Genomic DNA, 20,451 nt, shown 5'->3' on the forward strand with positions numbered 1-20,451 from the left:
TATTCAACATAGTTTTAGAAGTCCTAGCCACAGCAATTAGACAAACAAAAGAAAGAAAAGGCATCCAAATAGGAAGAGAAGAGAGAAAACTGTCACTATATGCAGACGACATGATACTATACATGGAAAAACCTAAGGACTCAACCCAAAAACTGCTTGAACTGATTAATAAATTCAGCAAAGTGGCAGGATATAAGATTAACATTCAGAAGTCAGTCACATTTCTGTATACCAGCAATGAAATATTAGAAAAGGAATACAGAAATACAATACCTTTTAAAATTGCACCTCACAAAATTAAATACCTCGGAATACACCTGGCAAAGGAGGTAAAGGACTTATATGTCGAGAACTATAAAACTTTAATCAAAGAAATCAAAGAAGATGTAAAGAAATGGAAAGATATTCCACGTTCCTGGATTGGAAAAATCAATATTGTAAAAATGGCCATACTACCCAAAGCAATCTACAGATTCAATGCAATCCCTATCAAATTACCCATGACATTTTTCACAGAACTAGAACAAACAATCCAAACATTTATATAGAACAACAAAAGACCCAGAATTGCCAAAGCAATCCTGAGAAATAAAAACCAAGCAGGGGGCATAACTCCCCCAGACTTCAAGCAATACTACAAAGCCACAGTCATCAAAACAGTGTGGTACTGATATCAAAACAGACAGACAGACCAATGGAACAGAACAGAGAACCCAGAAATAAACCCTGACGCCTATGGTCAAATAATCTTAGACAAGGGAGGCAAGAACATAAAATGGGAAAAAGAAAGTCTATTCAGCAAGCATTGCTGGGAAACCTGGACAGCTGCAGGCAAAACAATGAAATTAGAACACACCCTCACGCCATGCACAGAAATAAACTCAAAATGGCTGAAAGAGTTAAATATAAGACAAGCCACCATCAAACTCCTGGAAGAGAACATCAGCAAAACACTCTCTGACATCAGCCTTACAAATGTTTTCTCAGGTCAGTCTCCCAAAACAACAGAAATAAAAGCAAAAATAAACCAATGGGACCTAATCAAACTGAAAAACTTTTTCACAGCAAAGGAAACCAAAAAGAAAACAAAAAGACAACTTACAGAATGGGAGAAAATAGTTTCGAACAATGAAACGGACAAGGGCTTAATCTCTAGGATATACAAGCAACTTATACAACTCAACAGCAAAAAAGCCAATCAACCAATGGAAAAATGGGCAAAAGACGTGAATAGACATTTCTCCAAGGAAGATATACAGATGGCCAACAAGCACATGAAAAAATGCTCAACATCACTGATGATAAAAGAAATGCAAATCAAAACTACCATGAGATACCACCTCACACCAGTCAGAATGGCCGTCATTAATAAGTCCACAAAGAACAAGTGCTAGAGGGGGTGTGGAGAAAAGGGAATCCTCCTGTACTGCTGGTGGGAATGGAAGCTGGTACAGCCACTATGGAGAACAGTTTGGAGATACCTTAGAAATCTACACAGAACTTCCATGTGACCCCGCAATCCCACTCTTGGGCATCTATCCGGACAAAACTCTACCTAAAAGAGACACGTGCACCCGCATGTTCATTGCAGCACTATTCACAATAGCCAGGACATGGAAACAACCCAAATGTCCATCAACAGATGATTGGATTCGGAAGATGGGGTATATATACACAATGGAATACTACTCAGCCATAAAAAAGAATGACAACGCCATTTGCAGCAACATGGATGGAACTAGAGAATCTCATACTGAGTGAAGAAAGTCAGAAAGACAAAGACAAATACCATATGATATCACTTATAACTAGAATCTAACATACAGCACAAATGAACCTTTCCACAGAAAAGAAAATCATAGACTTAGAGAATAGACTCGTGGCTGCCCGGGGGAGGAAGTGGGAGGGATCGGGAGCTTGGGGTTATTAAATACAACTTGGAATGGATTTACAAGGAGATCCTGCTGAGTAGCATCGAGAATTATGTCTAGATACTTATAGTGCAACAGAACAAAGGGTGGGGAAAAAATGTATACAAGTAAGAGTAACTTGGTTCCTATGCTGTACAGCGGAAAAAAATTAAAATAATAAAACAAGAAAAAATAGGGAGTTCCCGTCGTGGCGCAGTGGTTAACGAACCTGACTAGGAACCATGAGGTTGAGGGTTCGATCCCTGCCCTTGCTCAGTGGGTTAACGATCCGGCGTTGCCGTGAGCTGTGGTGTAGGTTGCAGATGCAGCTCGGATCCCACGTTGCTGTGGCTCTGGCGCAGGCTGGTGGCTGCAGCTCCGATTAGACCCCTAGCCTGGGAACCTCCATATGCCGTGGGAGCGGCCCAAGAAATAGCAAAAATATAAAAAAAAAAATAAAAATAAAAAAAATAAAACAAGAAAAAATAAATAAAATAAAAATTTTTTAAAAAGACACATTAAGTCAGTGAAACAGAATAGAGAGCCCAGAAATAAATCCACACTTACATGGTAAATTAATCTGACAAAGGAGACAAAAATATACAATGGGGAAGAAATAATTTCTTCAATAAATAGTGTTGGGAAAACTGGACAACATTGATACAAAAGAATCAAGCTGGACTACTTTCTCATACCATACACAAAAATAAACTCAAAATGGATTAAAGGCTTACATGTAAAACCTGAAACCATAAAACACTTAAAAGAAAACATAGGCAGTATACTCCTGAACAGCAGTCTTTGCAACATTATTTTGGATATGTCTCCTCAAGCAAGGGACGCAAAAGCAAAAATAAATGAGACTACATCAAACTAAAAAGCTTTTGCACAAAAAAGGATATTATCAACAAAACAAAAAGGCCACCTACTGAATGGGAGAAGATATTTGCAAATCATATAACCAATAAGGGGCTAATATCCAAAACATACAAAGAGCTTATACAACTCAACATCAAAAAAAAAAAAAAAACCACAACCCAATTAAAAATGGGCAGGGAACTGAATAGACATTTCTCCAAAGAATACATATGGATGGCCAACAGACACATGAAAAGATGTTGAACAACACTAGTCATCAGGGAAATGCAAATCAAAACCACAAGGTAATATGCCCTCACAACCGCTGGAATAACTATTACCAAAAAAGACAAAAAATAATATCTGTTGGTAAGGATATAAAGAAAAGGGAACCCCTTGTGCATTGTTGTGAATATAAATTGGTGAAGGCTCTATGAAAAACAGTATGGAGGTTCCTCTAAAAAATAAAAATAGAACTCCATACAATCCAGCTATTCTAAATGCTATTTCTAAGCATTTATCAAAAAAAAAAAAAAAAAAAAAAAAACCCACTAACTTGAAAAGATACGTGGGATTTCCCATCATGGCTCAGTGGAAACGAATCTGACTAGCATCCATGAGGATGCAGGTTGGATCCCTGGCCTTGCTTAGTGGGTCAAGGATCTGGCATTGCCCATGAGCTGTGGTGTAGGTCACAGGCGTGGCTCGGATCCCACGTTGCTGTGGCTGTGGTGTAGGCCAGCAGCCGTAGCTCCAATTCAACCCCTAGCCTGGGAACTTCCATATGCCACAAGTGCGACCCTAAAAACCAAAAAAAAAAAAAAAAAAAGACATGTGCACACCCCTGTGTTCATGGGAGCATTATTTACAACAGCCAAAATATGGAAGCACTCTAAGTGCTCTTCAATAGAAGAGAAAAAAAGATGTGATATATGTATATCTATGAGTATTACTCAGCCATTAAAAAAAAGAATGAAGGAGTTCCCGTTGTGGCACAGTGGTTAACGAATCCGACTAGGAACCATGAGGTTGCGGGTTCGGTCCCTGCCCTTGCTCAGTGGGTTAACGATCAGGCATTGCCGTGAGCTGTGGTGTAGGTTGCAGACACGGCTCGGATCCCGCGTTGCTGTGGCTCTGGCGTAGGCCGTTGGCTATAGCTCTGATTAGACCCCTAGCCTGGGAACCTCCATATGCCGCAAATGCAGCTCTAGAAAAGGCAAAAAGACAAAAAAAAAAAAAAAAAAAAGAATGAAACTGCCATTTGCAACGACATGGATGGATCTGGAGAGTATTATGCTAGATGAAGTGAGTCACATAGTGCAAGACAAGTATCATATGATTTCACTTATATGTGGAATCCAAAAAACAAAACAAATGAACATACATAACTAAACGGAAACAGAGTCAAAGGTACAGGGAACCAGTAATTGCCAGAGGAAGAAAGATGAAAGAAATAGGTGAGGGAGATTAAGAGGTGCGAACTTCGTTATGAAATAAATGAGTCACAAGTATGAAATGTAAGCATGGGAATATAATCAATGATAATGCAATATCTTTGCATAGACTGATGAGAACTAGACTTATCGTGGTGTTCATTTTGTAATGTATAGCAATATCAAATCACTACGTTGTGTAACAGGAACTAACATAGTGTTTTAAGCCAATTTCACTTCAAACACACACACACACACACACACACACACACACACACACACAAACTCATGGAAAGAGACCAGATTTACAGTTGCCAGAGATGAGCGGGCAGACTGAGTAAAGGTAGTTGAAATGTGCAAACTTTCAGTTATAGGATGATAACTACTGTATCTATGCTATACTGATGGGTATAGGATGTAAAGTACAGCATGATAAATATACTTAGCCCCGCTATAAGTTATATATGATAGTTGTTAAGAGGATAAATCCTGAAAGTTTTCATCACAAGGGGAAAAAATGGTGGATATTCACTAAAATTATTGCGGTAATCATTTCATGATCATTGTGTTCTACTCCCTAAAGTGTTGTATGTAAATTACATCTTAATAAAACTGGCAGGAAAAAATAAGAAAAAAGGGAATAGACCATCTAAAAAATTAAGTTAAATGTGTTAAAATAAAAATAAATAAAATTATGGCAGACATCACTAGATTCCTCACCTATATTTAGTCTCCCTTCTTCCTTAGTAAAAAAGTTACAATTTGTTTTAGGGTATCCGGTATTTTTCAGGTTGCTTTGCAGCTAAGGGTAGCCATGTGACACAGTTGCGACTGAGAAGGTATTACTGGAAATCACCAGGAAGGGATGCTGGGAACGTTCTTTAAAAGGAGACACTCAGCTAAAATGTGCTCTTTGCCTTCAGTTTTCTACTTCATTCTCTCTAGATTGTGAACTTGATTCTGGAAGAGCATTCATCTTGCAACCACAAAACAACATATTTTTTTGAAAATGAAAACCACATGGCAAGCAAGTCTCCATAGAAACACAGAAGAAACCTGGGTGGCGGGTAGTGTCATTTGGCTGCCAAATTATGTCTGAACGGCTCGCATCAGAACTTCTTGTTAGGTGAGAAATAATAGATCCTCTGACTATTAAAAACACGTTTTGTTTTGTTTTCAGATTCTCAACGACATGTAGCAGAACTCAATCCCTAACCGATCAATGACACAGATGTGCCTTTTTAGAAATAAATAAATAAATGGATTGAAAAGGGTTCTGTATATTTAGGAAGTATGGGGGTATCAGATAAAGAATCTGGGTGCCCAAATGCCGCACTGGGAATTGTCAAGAGATGTTCAATGGGATGCTGTCCAAGGTGGAAACAGGGAGCAAGGGAAAGAGAAAAGAAAGGAAATTGTGTGTTTGAATAGAGAATAGGTTAAGAGGTGGACCAGATGGTAGATATTAAAGGCTGAAAATGCAGAACCTCAGCCATCAATGCCTTTACTGAACTAACACGGGCCTCTGAGTCCAGTGGCAGATGGAGGCTTTCCGCAGAAGCTAATGGGGCAGCATGAGCTCAACTGACAGCAGTCCTCAACTGTATATACCACTCTCAGCTTCTTCGCACCCTGGAGTAAATTTAAGTGTGCACCAAACCTTTAAGTTTGGCAAGTGTGAAATGCAATGATTAAGATGAAGTTATGTAGGAAGATATTAGAGTGGGATCAAAAGCTGACAGCACTCAGGGCTCTTTCCATCCTCCTTTAGTAGTTCATGCTCTAGTTTATTCCTCACTCATTTAGTCGAAAAGCCTATATTGAATGCCCAGCAATGTTCTAGGCATTGCTAGCAAAAGATGGAGATCTCTAAATACAGTCAGGGTATTGAAAAAGTTAAAAACATGACTCACATGATCGATGTATTTAATATATTATGGAATGATCAATTTATCTGACTAATTTAAGAAGGAATCAGAAGAATCACAAAATATTATCAGAGAGCATTTGAGGAACTAAGAAGTTGCAGGGATTAAAGAAAAATAATCAAGTAAAATTGCTAGGTTAGGTGTTCCCGCTGTGGCACAGTGGGTTAAGGATCCGACTTCAGCAGCTTGGGTGGCTGCAGAGGCATGGGTTCGAACCCTGGCCCTGTGCAGTGGGTTAAGGATCTGGTGTTGCTGCAGTGTGGCAAAGGTTGCAACAGTGGCTCAGATGCCATCCCATTGGTGAGGCCATTTGAAAAAAAAAAAAAAAAATTTGCTAGGTTAGGTAGAAAACAAAGAAACTATTCCCTGCAGTTAAAATTTCTACCAGACAGAAATCTGCATCTCTATTAAACAAAATTCTACCACTTAAAAGGTAACATGACAGAGTTAGGGCCCTGATCCATAAAAAAATAGAATATCAAATACAGGAATTTCCTCCATGATTGTTAAGTAGTCATTGGGTAGGTCTATTAGTCAGTGTTCCAGGATGACACTGAAAGCACATGCAGTCCTCTTTGCCTTGTTTCTAAATATCAGATAATTTTGAGAACAAGAAGCAAAGACTATGATCTGGTCTGTTACAACTATACTTCCTCAGCTTCTAGAAAGGGAAAGAAAAAAGGATTAAAGAGAATGAGGTCCTCAGAATAAATGTACACCTGGAACTTACATCTGACACTTCATTTAAGTCTCACGTAACTCAGCAAAGGGCTTATACTAAACAGATTTTAAAAATGAAAAAAATTGAGGCTGAAAGCATTGAGATCACACGGGAGGAGCCACTATTCCCACATCCATATGCATCTGTTCAAACCTTCCAGCACTTTCCTTCAGGCCACATGGGCACCCATGAAATCCACAGACTGGCTGAGCCATTCACTCAGTGTTTAACTCAGCAGCATTTATCAATCCCCTCCTACATACTCAGCATCTCAGGCCTGGCCCTGAAGCAGTGAACCAAACAGGTTTGATCGTCATTTACCCTCTGCCTTGCACAGCTCACATTCTCAGGGACCCCAGGCCTTCATTTTAGCCTGTTGTCACCACCAGCCTTTCCCACTGACACATAAAAACAAAAACAAAACAAGAACTAATTTGATATTGTTCTTTTTTCTTTCCAGAGGCATGTCCCTCTTTCTGCCATCTCAGCCCACAGGCGCCTGCCCCTTTCATTCAGCGGCCTCTGCCCTTTCCTGCTTCCTCTCATCTTTCCCTTCGAAAGCCATTTCATTCCCAGGGTTCAGAGCTGCCGAACCTTCCTTGTAAGTCAGACAGACACCTCACATGTTCCATTCAAAGGTTTCAGATGCCTAAACGACCAGCAGCTGTTCTTGGGAAACCTGAGCCCAGAGCCCTTTTAAGCAGTGGCTCCAGGAACGCCCCTTCCCTCTGCACTTGAGATGGATGGAAATTCAGCCCAGGCTAGAGCTCACTTTCAGGGACACATCTGAGGAAGCCAGTCCTTATTACAAAATGTCACAGCTACGTGGCCCTTGGGAGCTTAATTCAGGCCTTTCTTGAATTGATGGTCCATGGATTAGGTCACTGGTAAAACAGGACCCAGAGGCCCTGGTCCAGGTGTGGAAGGGCTCCCTTTGGCCTTCAGCAGGAAGGCAAAAGGGCAAGAGTGGGGACCTTTACAACTCATTCTTTACTTCCTTGAAACTGGGGTAAAACTCACTTCTTGCGTCTGAGTTACAGTGAAGGGACTGGTCAATGTTTAAACAGCAGGCCACAGAATCTTCATCTTTTAGATTTGTAAGGACTCTACCCCCGCTCCAAAGACAGGAAAGGAAGGAAGGAAGGAAAGGAAGAAAAGAAGGAAGAAAGAAAAGAAAGAAAATGGTAACTATTGAGGTGGGTAAGGATATGTTAATTAGCTTGATGGTATTGATTCTTTCATAATGTGTACATATATCAAAATATCAAGTTGTACACCTTAAATATTTACAATGGTACTTTAATGAAATTTTAAAAAAATTAATATTCCCCATTCCTCTGCTTTCAGAGGTGATGTCACCAGATCCACAACATTCGAATCAGAGAAATCCAGTCATAGCCCAAGGGAAGAGGAGGCAGAAGCACCCACCTTCCCTCTCAATTAACTGTTCCAAGGTTTAAGGACACTCTGCTGCCAAACACATTTTTCCTGGGGCAAAAGTGAAATCCCTCAAACCCAATAGTTTCTCCTTCTTGTTCTGTACTGGTTGAGGCAACATAAGACTGGTTGGTATCCACTGAAGTATAACCCGTTGCAAACACTCAATATTCTCAAACCCCAAATGTCTAAAATTACTTGGCTGTTTCGCCATGAAGTTGACCTAGAATCCTGTGCATTTGTATCTAAACTCCCTGGGGTTCTGAAACAGGAGTCTCTACTAACCTGTGGGCAAAGGCATTTCTACTTCCTGCAGAAAGACTGACAGAGCCAGACCCACTCTTATTATCTAGATCGAAGGCCAGAAGACAAATGGAGGCCCACATACCATATTTCAATATATTTTAGAGGTGTAAATCAAGCTGACAATCCACTGGTTAAAATATATTCTATCCCCCTTCCTTGAAAAGGATACCTTCATAAAGACAAAATTGAAAAATATTTTTAATACTTTTAAATTTAAATGATTGAAAGTCAGTATAACATCAAAGATAATGGAGTTTAATTCGTTACAGTGTTCTTTGGTAATCTGCCAGTGTTAGACTGAGAGACATATAATTCATAAATTATTATTTTTTTCATAAAAATATTTCTTGCCTTTATTTCGGCAGATCGCTAATTACATTGTTAAAGATTTTTTTCACATAATTTGGGTTCTACTGACAGCAAAGCCAAATTAGACAAACTTTCTTGAGTCATTGTAGTTATTAGTTTTTTAATTAAATTCAATTTAGAGAGGTTTCCCTCTTCTGAGGTAATAGCAATTATCATTGTCAATGAATTCTTTTTTTTTTTTTTTTGGTCTTCTGTCTTTATAGGGCCGCACCCGTGGCATATGGAGGTTCCCAGGCTACAGGTCTAATCAGAGCTGTAGCCACAGCAACACGTGATCCGAGCTGCGTCTGCGACCTACACCACAGCTCATGGCAATGCCGGATCCTTAACCCACTGAGCAAGGGCAGGGACCGAACCTGCAACCTCATGGTTCCTAGTCAGATGCATTTCTGCTGCGCCATGACGAGAACTCCCTGTCAATGAATTCTTTAAGCAAAACTAGATTCAGAAATAAACCATAATTTTACATATCATTTAAAACATTTTAATATGGTCACATAAAATACATTATTATCACAAAAATATCATAAAACATCTTAATGTTAATACATAAGGCACAACTGAACTGTAAATTTAGCATCTCTTTAAGAAATATTAAAATTCTTAAGACTTGTATTGCATTTACCTCTTCCAGAGAATTGCATACATTATCTCAATTTAATTTTGTCACTTTAAGAACATTTTTTTTTTTGTTTTTTGCTTTTTAGAGCCATACCCTCAGCCTATGGAGGTTCCCAGGCTAGGGGCTGAATTGGAGCCTACACCACCGCCACAGCAATGCCAGAGCAGAGCTGCGTCTATGACCTACACCACAGCTCACAGCAATGCTGGATCCTTAACCCACTGAGCAAGGCCCAGGATTGAACCCACAACCTCATGATTCCTAGTTGGATTCGTTTCCGTTGTGCCACGACAGGAACTCCAAGCATTTATTTAGTATTTATTCTTAGCATATGTCTGAGGGTAGTTATGACCTCAGATTTGATATGTTTCATCAGGATGTCCCTCCATTGACTAGATCCAGAAAATATATGTAATCTCTGAATTATTGCCAGTATCACTGCTATGAGCATCACTGAGACCATTCTGGTAACAAATTCAGCTGATGTACCTTTCATGGCACACAAAATATTTCTGTATTTCAGCTGGCATCTTATTTTGCATACTTTTTTTTTACCTTACCCATGATTTTGTGCCATTATCTTAGGCCTTTCCTGAATGATCTTTCCTTTTTTTGTTTTTTTTCTTTTTAGGGCCATACCTGCAGCCTATGGAAGTTCCCAGGCTAGGGGTCAAATTGGAACTGCAGCTGCTGGCCTGCACCACAACCACAGCAACATGGGATCTGAGCTGCATCATCAACTTACACCACAGCTCATGGCTACACGGGATCCTTAACCCACTAAGGAAGGCCAGGGATTGAACCCACATCCTCATGAATACATCGGGTTCATAGCCCACTGAGCCACAATGGGAACTCCCCTGAGTGAGCTTTTAATTACTTAAATAAGCTGAATATTGAGAGTTTTATAAAGTAAATATTCATTGGCTATGCGGTGGCACACAGAAGTTCCTGCACCACAACTGTAACCAGAGCCACAGCAGTGGCAATGTCAGATCTTTAACCCGCTGATCCATGAGGGAACTCCTAAACATTTTTGTAAAAATGAAACTTCTGCAATCCTTGCTTTAATACCAATCTGAGTGCCCATGTAAAGAATCTATCACGCTCCACATTTACTCCATCCTGACCAATGCTGTCCAACACAATCTTCTGCAATGATGAAAATGTTCTATATCTGAATTCTCCCATATGGTAGCCACGCTGCCTGGGTGGCTGTCGCGTGCTTGAAATGTGGTGAGTGGGCCCGAGGACTGGATTTTTAATTTTGTTTCATTTTGGTTTATTTATACCTAAATAGCCACATGGGACTATTTAAAACTACCATATTGGAGAGCACAGATCTGGACCTACATGTAAACAAATTTAAAGAAATAAGAACTTGGGAGTTCCCATCGTGGCTCAGCAGAAACGAAGCTGACTAGCATCCATGAGGATCCAAGTTCAAACCCTGGCCTTGCTCAGTGGGTTAAGGATCCCACATTGCTATGGCTGTGGTGTAGGTCAGCAGCTACAACTCTGATTCTACCCCTAGCCTGGGAACCTCTATATCCCACAGGTGTGGCCCTAAAAAGCCAAAAAATAAAAGTAATAAGAATGTGTCACATGGCAAAATATGGAATGCCTGCTGGAAACCTTATCTCATTATGTCAAATCTACCGACTTCATGCTGAGAGGATTTGTTAATTAATTTATCTTTCTCTTATTTAAGAGTTCTACCACTCAAATTATTTCCATGCCCTTGTGAAGTGTCTGTCCCCACTATATTTTCCCACCCAGGACACACAATTGAAAAAGTATCTTGTTGAGATCTGAGTTGTATTTGTAGTGTATGAGACCTTCTGTTTTTGTTTTTGTTTTTTTTGTTTTGGCGGCAGGGCCACACCCACCGCATATGGAAGTTCCAGGGCCAGGGATCAAATCTGAGCTGCTGCAGAGACAAAGCCAAGTCCTTGACCTGATGTGCCACAGTGGGAACTCCCATGTGACATCTTGTAAAACAGAGTCTTCGGTTAAAGGCTCCTTTTGCCCAAATCTAGGATGAGACACATGGGTGAAAAAGAAAACCCTGAGTGGAAAATGGAGGTGGGCAGAAGAGAAAAGAAAGCAGGGTACATAGACTGGTTTATCCCCACCCTCCTCCATGTGTTCGCTACTCAGGATGCCCAAACATGGAGAAACATGGTAGTCGGCAGCGTCTGACCACAACTACCTTTCCATGAAAATGATCACCATCTTGAGGGAGATCAGAACTTTGTATAACCAGCATTCAATGTATAACAATTGATGAAATGAACCAATAAAGCCCACATCCATCTACACCAACCCTGCCAACACGGGGAGGGCTTTGCACTCAGCTACTGATGGGGGTCTAATAATTTGACGTATTTAGCTATAGTCCTGAGAAGACCTTGGCAAACTGTTATCACCTCCCTGGGATTCAGCTTTATGCGTCAATCCAAGAATTTGCATATTGGAAAAGAGAACTCATCTTCCCGATCGTCACTAAAGTGTGACTGTGTTCATGGTCTGGACCTTTAATGGAATTGTTGGATCTGTGACATGAGAGGCCTACAAAAATGGTCCATCCAGGCATTCCTCACTTACAGGAACACCCTTTCAGGGATGTTTTGTTGGCTAGAGCTGCCAAAACAAAGTACTGCAAACTGAGTAGTTTAAACAACAGAAACTTTTTGTCTCACGGTTCTAGAGGCTGGCAGTCCAAGATCAAGCTGTCAATAGGACCACACTCAGTTCCCGTCGTGGCACAGTGGTTAACGAATCTGACTAGGAACCATTAGGTTGCGGGTTCAGTCCCTGCCCTTGCTCAGTGGGTTAACGATCCGGCGTTGCCGTGAGCTGTGGTGTAGGTTGCAGATGCGGCTTGGATCCCAAGTTGCTGTGGCTCTGGCGTAAGGCCTGCGGCTGCAGCTCCAATTCGACCCCTAGCCTGGGAACCTCCATATGCCGTGGGAGCAGCCCAAGAAATAGCAAAAAGACAAAAAAAATTAAAAAAAATAAAAAATAAAAAAATAAAAAAAAAATAGGACCACACTCCCTCTGAAGGCACTAGGAAAGGATCTGCTGCAAACTCTCTCTTAGCTTCTGGTTTGTGGATTGTGGCAGCATAACTCCAATATTCACACAATGTTCTCCAAGGTGAATGTATCTGTGTCCAATTCTCCCCTTTTTATAAGGACATACCAAGTTATATTAGCTCATAAGACTCATGCTACCCCATTATGACTTCATCTTAACACATCTTAATTACAACTGCAAGGACTCTATTTCCAAATAAAGTCATATTCTGAAGTTCTGGAGGTTAGAACTTCAACATGTAAATCTGGGAGGAACAGAAATTAACCCACAACACACACATTCAAACATTCCAGCTTTATCTATTTTCAAATACATTGCTTTATAGCATTTACATAGTACTTGTCTCCTTTTCTAAAAACTTTGTGTATTTTCCAGGGAAATCATATATCATTTCTATTGTCTGGGTATGAACTAAGAGGAGCACAAAGAAGGTAGTTGACATTTCTAAATTTATACAATTTTGTTGAACACAATTTGAGTTTCAACAAACTGTTTCAATTTGAGTTGACTATCCAGATTTCTAGACCAAGGATCCATCATTGCCACAAGATTAGATCATATTTCCTCTTTTACATACATGATTTGTTTTTCTAAAGCCACCTTTTTTTTTTTTTTTTTTTGCTATTGCTTTAATTCCTAACCAAAATGAATGTTTAAAAGCCACTTAGTCTTGCCTGTTTTCTGTACCCATAAAAATGCCAACCTCATCCTTTGTTACCTTGTTTGGTCTGAAGAACATATAAATTATTCTCAGAGCATGACACTGGGTTCTCAGTTTTCCTACAGGCAAATGAAATGGTTCATGACTCTGAACCTCAAGACAAGCCTTGGTTCCTTAGAGTCACAGGACTATCTGTGGGCATCCAGCTGAAGAATTCCCAGCAATTTCCCAGGGGCAAACCATATAGACAGTAGGAAAAAACCAAAGGTTGGAAGTCTGGTGGGATACGGCTAAAGTGCCATCATAGCCACATACTAGCTGCAAGTAACATCTCAGACTTTTTGATATAATTTCAGTAGCATAATGGAACTCAGCAACATGCATATATTAGCATTCTATAAATCAGAAAGCACTATACAAATGCTAGATCTTCATGGAATGCTAGGTATATTTCACTACTGTCCCACTGAGCATTTGATCTGGTCATTCTGGCCCGACCACCACCACCAGCCACCTAGGTATATTCAGGACAATCCTCTCGAATGTTACGGAGTCTTTTGACCAAGGAAAGTGTATTATCCACAAGGGGTGGGTCAAAGGAGGACTAAGTAAACCTGAGGCATAACTGGGTACCACCCCTGCTGAAGACCAGCACATGATGAGGACCTGTTCAGAGGATATGCAAACAATGAGTAGGCCCCATGCTGCTTCTTGGCACTAGCTCCAGGTCTTCCCTGTTCAGGCATCACATTGCTGCTCAATCTTTCTGCACACAGGTCTTCCCTTCTCTCTCTCCTCTGCATAATAGAATCCTCACCTGGTCCAAGGTAGGAAAAGTTTCAATATGGTCTGGAACTCCCAGAATAACTGTAAAGCTCTCTTACTGATGGTAGTTTCCAAGTTCCCACTGTGGCTCGGTGGGTTAAGAACCTGATATAGTGTCCATGAGGATGCAGGTTCCATCCCTGGCCTCGTTCAGTGGGATAAGGATCCATCATTGCCACAAGTACAATGTAGGTCACGGATGGGGCTCAGATCTGGGAAATTCCATGTGCAGCAGATGCGCGCCCCCCCCCCCAAAAAAAAGGAAAAAAAAATTACTCTGATATGGGTCCGGCTCCAGAGACTAGTTTAATGGTCAGGAGTAAGTTACAAGTACTTACAAGAGCTCTCCAAATGGTTATAGGATGCAGGGATGCGGGGAGGCTTTAGGAGTGTTGCCGAAATTCGGCCTCTGTCTGCCAGTGCCGAATTGAAATGCAGAGACAGAGTTTTGGGTAAAGGAGAAAAAGATAGCTTTATTGCTTTGCCAGGCAAAGGGGGCCATGGCAGGCTAATGTCTTAAAGATGGTGCCCTCCTTGGAAAGGGTTAGGAGGTGGTTTTATAGTTTGGGGAGTGGAATGAGGATTAGGGTTATGGATAAGGCACAGGGTAGAGGCAAGCTTGTATTGCCTTTCAAAGCTGGTGTTTAGTAGCCCCAGGGCTAGTTCTGGTGGTCCTCCTTCCCCAAAAGAAGAATGCTTGATCAAGCAGTTCTTCCATTTGTTGGGGGTTTTAGTTCTACAGAAAGGCTCAAAGATGTTGTCATGTATATTCCTTGAGGAGGAACCAAGACCCTGCCCCAAGGCTGCACTGCTTCCCCCCACCCCCCCCCCACCCCTGTCTCTGCATCCCCTTCCCCGATTAGCAGCTGCCCTTTGTTACTCAGGGAAGGTCAAGGAGGCTGAGGTTTCTTCCCTAAAAACAAGTAATGGAGGACACAGATAGTCTTGTGTGCCTAGGAGCCCCACAGGGCACTAGCTTGATTACAGGACCCACTAGACTAAATGATTCTTCCTAACATGCTTTCATTCTGTTTTTATACTTTAGCACAATTAACTGTTCGAAAGTGGGATATGAGATCCCTGGAGAGGACAGGAGGAAAAAAAGCCTCCAGAAGAAACTGAGACAAAACCGAGAGAGAATCAGAGAGACATCACAGAAAATTTCAGCGTGTCCCTTTGGTTTTCAACAGCCTTCCCCACCTGGGGAGGGTGAAATCACCCCTTGCAGTGAGGAAACGGTGTAAAAGTAGGTGACTTTCAGAAGGGCTCCGTCAAATGGCAAGTCAATTTGCTTCTCTGCTCTGCCAGAGTGAAAATCAAAAGACCAGCGGGAATTCAAAGAATTCCCTTTCCTAATGATTCATTTACCCCTTTACAAAATATTTATTACAGTGCTTTCTTGGATACCATTCAACCCTCAGTCATTCAACAGATACATACAAGGTGCATGCTATTTATCAAGCACCATTCTAGGTACTGAGATCCAGACAATATCCAGAAAGATCTCTTAGGATTAGGAAAAAGCATGCTGTGATGAAAAATAAGTTGAAAGGGTCCCAAGAGGATGGAGACAGACCCCCCACCCCCCCAATGTGACTGTTCACCTTGGAGACCAGCTGCGGACATGGGTACCGCCCAGCCCCAGGTCTACACCTTTCCCGGAATATGCAGCAGAGACTAACGACCTACAAGCATTCACTGCCCTCTGTCACGGGACTCGACCCCTACCCCTCTGTTGACCTTACCCTCCTCTTTCTTCATCGTTCCTGCCACACGGTTCCGGTTCCGGTTCCGTTTCCGCCTCCGCCATGAACTCCATCCCGCCACAGATCCCTTATAAGCTTAGCACCTCCGCACAGTCAAGACTGGTGCCATCTTGCATTCAGCCCGGGGGGCCCCTCTGACGCCTTCATAAGTCTTTTCCTTCCCAACCAGACCTTGCGCGTCCCTCCCTTGGCAAACCTCACGTTTGGTGCTGAAACCCGCGAGCAATGAAAGGTCCAAATCTAGACAGGCTCTGCTGTAAAACTTGCCCGCAAAGTCTGTGACTACACATGCTTCTCAATCTTTCAAGGAGCGGCTGAAAAACCCCTATGTGTGCCGCGTGGAAAGATGGCAATTACTCACGGGAGAATGAGGAGGCCGGTGCTGGATGCGCAGTCGGTAATGGAAAGGCGAAGCTCCCAGCTCGGCGCTCCTCCCTGGCTGGGCTCGAGGGTTGGCAGGAGGCGCGTAGATCAGGGGCCCAAACCTGGGCGGGATCCGGATGTTACCCGGGAGGAGCTGCCCCTGCCCGCTGCTCCCCGGTGGCAAACCCAGGGGTTGGGGGGGGGGGGTACCGCTGACCTGCTTTCCGTTCTGTCGCAATTCCCTCCCGGGTTTCGGCGCCAAACGTGAGGTTTGCCAAGGGAGGGACGAGCAAGGTCTGGTTGGGAAAGAAACGAGATTTACGGAGGCGTCAGAGGGGCCCGGGCTGAGCGCAAGATGGCACCAGTCTTGACTGTGAGGAGATGCTAAGCTGACAAGGGATCTGTGGCGGGAGTCTGTGGCTGGATGGAGGTCATGGCGGGACCGTGTGGCGGGAACGATGAAGAAGGAGGAGGAGTAGGTGGGGAGGGGCAAGGGGTCGAGTCCCGTGACAGAGGGCAGTGAATGCTTGTAGGTCGTTAGTCTCTGCTGCATATTCCGGGAAAGGTGTAGACCTGGGGCTGGGCGGTACCCATGTCCGCAGCTGGTCTCCAGGGTGAACCGTCACATTTGGGGGGTGGGGGGTTTGTTTCCATTCTCCTGGGACCCTATCATAAATCAGGGATGGGGAACAGGAAATGGGGTGGGCAGAAGGGCACACGTTTGGACAGAGAAAGGCTCATTAGAAAAAAAAAAAGAAGAAAAAAAAAGCTCTGAAGCAGGTGAGAGCATAGAGCCTTGGACTTCAGTGAAAGAGCCCCCAGCCAAGGGAAGGGCAAGAACCGGTGACTCCTTTTGTCAGTCACTCCTGAGAATCGTCTCTCCTCAGAACTTGAATAGGTGACTTAAGAATCAATGTATTCTCTCCTGCTTTGCCCTATCTCAAAATTATTTGGAAATGGAAAATAGGAGAAAGTGTTTACATACAGCTCGAGCATGGGGGCCATTGCATTGGTGAAGAATTTGTCCTATCAATGAGAAGAATCGGACCCTTCTTTCCTCTTTGTATTAATAAAGAGAGCAAAAGGAACCTTTTCAGGCAAATAGCCCCAAAGAAAAATCTGAGCCACTGTGGGGCTACAAAGGGCAAGTTCCTGGCCTAGAAGCTCAAGGGAAGATCAGTAACCAGGGTGGCAGAAGCCCCTCAGCTCTATGCTGATTTTCAGCATGTGATGCGATTTCCCTTTATCGTTTTTTTGGAGCAGTCCCCTTTCCCATTAGGGATCACGGCTGCTAAGAATAAAGTGGTGTCTGTTCTACTGGCAGAAGGCACAATGGCCCACTCATGTCATCAATGGGAGTCATTGTTTGGGAAATATTGCCATTGAGACTTTTTTAAATGCTAAAGAATTAATTTCTTGTTTCAATGCTGATTGCCACTCAGTTCCTTTTTTTTTTTAATGCAAGAGGGTTTTTTTTTAATTGTAGTGGGTCAAAAAGATTTTTTATGAAAATAAAAATTCAGATTTGTGAACCTTTCCAGAACCTTTGATAGTATTTACTCAACAGCTCACATATAGAAGAGAAAGCAGCCCAGAAAAGCTGAGTAACTTGGTTAAAGCAACACAGCTACATAACAACAGACTCAGAACTAGGAATCAGTCTCTTTGTTCTCCATCCAGAATTCTTTTCGTTATAGCAGCCTGTGCCATTAGAAATATTTTGGTTAGAGGTAGCTGTATTTCACCATTAAATTCTCTTGCCAATTAAGAATATGCTCCCAGCAATTTTCTTCCTTAGTATTCCAATACAAAGTCCAGTCAGATTTCTCACGGCCTTCTCAGTGACTCAGTGCTATCTTTTTGACTTAAGAAAGGCAAGTCCTTGTAGATAGGTCAGCCTTGAGGAATGAAAGAAATGTGTTGTTCCTTCAGATACAGGCACGTTTCCTGATGCAGCATGTTCTGTGGCTTGTGTGGACATTAGCTATCAAGTCTCTGTCCCCTTCAGGTGACCTGGCCAATGGTTTGTTGCTGGTAAATTACTCTTTTCAAAAGCTAAGGCTACTTCAGCCTTCAGGATGCAATGCCCTGAAGACTATATACTCAGGGAGCCTCACTGGAAAAAAAAAAAGGAGATCCCTCTAACATTCGGAATCATACAAGCATGATTCAGCTCACACTTGTACTGGACAAGCTCTGCTTTATCTGCATATCCATTCTTCTGCTGGCATTAACAGAAGACACGGCCCTGGTTTAGCTATACAGCTTGAGCACAATGAAAAGAGTAAAGCACTTGGAGTTCAGAGAATTTTGCTTCAAATACATCATTCAAACATTTAATCCACAAAAATGTTATTAAGACCTAGAAAAGCCAAGCTAAGTCTAGGGGTTAAAGAAAAAATTATTCATGACATTTGTTAAAGATGAAAGGCAGACTTCTTTCAAAGGGAGACTATTGAGATCAGTATGGGAGCACTATGAAAAGGTCTTGTAACGGAGGAGAGAGATTGGCCTCAACCACGAACACGGCCTGGGAAAGTGGGAATTTATAGCCAAGGAGCAGGGTGAGGGTTGGGAGATAGAAAATTACTAAGAGGAAACATCTGAGCTAAGGGAAGATTCTTACTAACCAACCTAACAGGATTCTCGCTGAAGGCAGGCCAGGGTGATCAAACATCACTTGAGGGATTCTAGAAGGTGAGAAACTCAATTAGCTGTCAAGGGATATCAGATATTGAGGTTGGACGATTCTGGCTAAACTGAAAAGGCAGGATTCTTGCTAACATTGGACAACGCAGAAACCAACATGGAAATCCAAGAGTTAAGGCTTAGTTGAAGAAGGGTTCAGGAGAGCTTGAGTAGAGTTTCGTCAAGAAGAGAAGTTTGGGGAGTTCCAGTCGTGGCTCAGTGGTTAATGAATCTGACTAGGAATCATAAGGTTGCAGGTTTGATCCCTGGCCTCATTCAGTGGGTTAGGGACCCGGCTTTGCCATGAGCTGTGGTGTGGTTGCAAATGCGGCTCGGATCTGGCATTGCTATGGCTGTGGCGTAGGCCGGCAGCAACAGCTCTGATGAGACCCCAGCCTGGGAACCTCCATGTGCAGCGGGTGCAGCCCTAGAAAATACAAAAAAAAAAAAAAAAAAAAAAAGGGAAGAAGAAGAGAACCTTGGTTATAGGTTGCAAGGGATGATGTGAAACTCAGATGGACTTTCAGCTTTGCCATAACTCTGCAGTGTGAACTTTGAAAAATCCATCCTCTGTCTCTCGGCCTCAGTTTTCTCATTTTTAAAATGCGAAGTTTTAATATTTGCCTTGAGATTTTTCACACACAAAATATCAATACTTTATAAACTTTGAATCACTTTTCAAATGCAAACCAAGATTTTAAATACAGTCTTTTGGGGGGATGCTAATAATAACAATAATGTACCTGTACTGGGGTCATTTAATCTCTCCAACATCTGGCCAGGCAGGCAGCATGAACTCCTTACAACCAGTGGTAACTGAGACATAGTGTGGTGAAGTGTTTGCCCTGTTCCCCAGGCAAGGAGGTGGAAGGTCTAGGTTTCAAACCATGTCTTTGACTTGGAAAATTCTGAAGTGAAGGCCATGCATGTGTGACTTCTGCAAAACAGACCTGACTTCAATTTAACAAGAAAAAAATAAATAAATGGCTGTAAAACTCTTGCAGTAAACTAATCAAATTGGTTTGTAAAGTTTCATGCACTTACAGTGACCTACATCCCCCCACCCTCAGCAATAGAAATTGTTTCCTGGAGCCTGATATCTTATCTCCTGATACAAATTCCAGAACCATCAAAAGCAATAATTGAAATCATATCTCCAGGTCAATCAGTCTACAAATTTGACAGCTTAAGCAAGAGATGTGTGGTCACCACTTTCAAAATAAAATTTTTTTTTTATCTAGGCCCTGGCAATTTCAGTACAATAAACGCAGATAAATAAAATTTACCTGGGGCTCATACGAATTCCAGGAATTGACCCTTTCAGAACTAGACACTTTGTTTTTGTTTTTGTTTTTAACCACAAGGAAAAAATCAAAATCGAAACAAACAAACTGAAAAAACAAGCTTGAAAATTGACAACATGGAGTTCCCTGGTGGCTCAGTGGGTTAAGGACCTGGTGTTGTC

This window comes from Sus scrofa, chromosome 4, assembly GCF_000003025.6.
Source record: "Sus scrofa isolate TJ Tabasco breed Duroc chromosome 4, Sscrofa11.1, whole genome shotgun sequence".
NCBI classification, from domain to species: domain Eukaryota; kingdom Metazoa; phylum Chordata; class Mammalia; order Artiodactyla; family Suidae; genus Sus; species Sus scrofa.